Source organism: Echinops telfairi, unplaced genomic scaffold (assembly GCF_000313985.2).
Source record: "Echinops telfairi isolate 266 unplaced genomic scaffold, ASM31398v2 ScPeMD7_7469;HRSCAF=8507_1, whole genome shotgun sequence".
NCBI classification, from domain to species: domain Eukaryota; kingdom Metazoa; phylum Chordata; class Mammalia; order Afrosoricida; family Tenrecidae; genus Echinops; species Echinops telfairi.
In genome coordinates this window covers 39781714-39784370 of record NW_022111373.1, presented here as the reverse complement: position 1 = coordinate 39784370, position 2657 = coordinate 39781714, and positions in this window count along the sequence as shown.

Here is a 2657-nt window from a genome sequence, read left to right as displayed (position 1 = left end):
GATCTTCCTGCATTCAACTTCATTGCATGTGTTGTATGAGTCTGAAGAGGAATTTCTAGATTGGTGTCACACATATGGGCTAATATCAGATGTATTGACTTGATCTGGACCGGGCTGGTATATTTTCTCAATATTCAATTGCTCTTATATACAAAGATCTTTCTTATACACATCTAAGTGTCTATGAATTTGTTTCTCTAGTCTACCCAAATTTACACAACATGCAAGCAAACACTTGCTGAAGGTAGTATACAAGGTTTACAGCAATACATCAACAAGGAGTTTCCATAAATCAAGTCAGTTTCAGAGAACCTGGAAAGAGGGTACATTTCTGATGTCATATGGTTCTCGGCCTAAAGCAGTGAATACCAGAAAGATTTATCTGGGTTTTAGTGGCTATGCAAACATTCTACTCTGAGCAGCAGAATATACCATGGAAAATATTACGAAGAATGGAAATTCTAAAGCATGCAACTATGCCCATGCAGACACTGAGCACAGATCAAGAGATAGCTGTTCAAAAAAACAAGGCTAGAACAAGAGGCAGTTTTACAAATAGAATAAGAAAGCACTTCTGTGTACTTTCTGGTGCACAGAAAAAAGTGTGGATTGGTGTTGTATCCTTTAATTTTAATTGTTTAATATATATACTGGTCCAGTATTTGGAGAAGCTGGGCTACATGAGGAACAGGTATCAGGATCAGTGCTGAAAGTCAAGAATTACTTGAAACACTTACTAATGAACAAAGGCTAAAACCATAATTATGATTCAATGTAAAGAAAACCAAATTCCTCCCAACTGAAAAAACAGAAAATATCATGGTATGTGGAAATAAAAAATGATGGAAAATCTCAAATATTTTATTTTACTTGAATGCATAATGCTCAAGGAGGCATTAGTCAAAAGCTCAAAGAACATAATGCAGTGAGCAAATCTTCCGCAAAAGGCTATTTTAAGTGGTAAAAAGCAAAGATGTCACTTTGCACTTGATCTAAGTTCTGGTATTTACAGCCAGCCGGTATCCATATGAAAGCTTAAACCCGGAAGAAAATCTAGAGACGAATTAATGCCTTTGCCGCGGGGAGGAGATGAGCCAGTCAGGGTGCAGGGAAGCAACAATGAAACATAAAACTTTCCTCTAGTTATTGAATGCTTCCTCCCTGCCCCCCCCTACACCCCCACCCCCACCATCATGATCCCAATTCTACCTTACAAATCCGGCTGGACCAGAGGATGTACACTGGTACAGATAGGAACTGGAAACACAGGGAATCCAGGACAGATGATCCCTTCAGGACCAGTGGTGAGAGTGGCAATACCAGGAGGGTGGAGGGAAGGTGGGATAGAAAGGGGGAACCGATTGCAAGGATCTGCATATAACCTCCTCCCTGGGGGACAGACAGTGAAGTGGGTGAAGGGAGACATCATTCGTTGTAACATATTACAAAATAATAATGATTTATAAATTATCAAGGGTTTATGGGGAAGAGGGAGCAGGGAGGGAGGGGAAAATGACGAACTGATACCAAGGGTTCAAGTAGAAAGCAGATGTTTTGAGAATGATGATGGCAACAAATGTAAAAATGCACTTGACACAATGGATGAATGTATGGATTGTGATGAGTTGTATGAGGCCCCAATAAAATGATTTAAAAAAACTATTGATGCCTTTGAATTACACTGCTGGTGAATATTGAAAATTTCATGAATTGCAAGAATAAAAAACAAATATGTCTTGAATGAAGTACAGCCAGAATACTACATAGAAGAATGACTGGAAAAACTAAATTTAATGTACTTTGAATACATTTTCAAGAGAGACAAGTTCCTGAAGAAGGTTATCATGCTGGGTAAATTAGTTAGCTAATAAGAGGGAATGAATTAATACAGTGGCTGTATCATTGGGTTACTCATGACAATTTTTTTGATGTTGTCCCAAGACTGGGCAGTGTTGAACTGCATTGTACATAGAGTTCCTGGAAGTCTGAGATGATTTTTAGCCATTTGGCACATACATTGTAAATCAAGAAGCATTACTGCAACAAAAATCAAAACCATTATGGAATAAACATAAAAATGTGTTATTGATTTTCAACATATCCTATATTGAATTCTATAGCTCTCTCAAGGCAGTGTTTCTATCATTTTTATTACTCCCTTCAAAAATTGTCACTTCTCAATTTTCACCACATCAACATGGCATCCCTTGGCACCCTTGCAACCTAAATTATATAACTTTTAAATATTCTTTGAGTTTTGGGAGAAAAACAAGTCTGAAGGGGTATGAGATAAGGTGTCTGAATGAAATTCTCATAGGACATACTTCAAGAATGAGTAGTTACGTTGTGGTAATGAAGAGAAGAACATACTTTTTGGCCTTTTCACACTAATGCAGTTAACAGTTTTCTTCAGACACCTCCCTAATAATGCCCTGAGGTTTCCTGTGTCCTTTGAGAAAATATATCATGATTATTTGTTTTGATCCCCCAAATCAGTTATCCTAAACTTTTTATTTGGCTTCTCTATTTTGAATTTAAATGATCCAACAAATTCCTTTGAAATCTACTGTTTTGATGGGAATAGTTTTGTACAGTATTCTGATGCTATTAAGACAAGCATATTAGTGGGAGAAATAGTCTATAGTGATCCACTATTT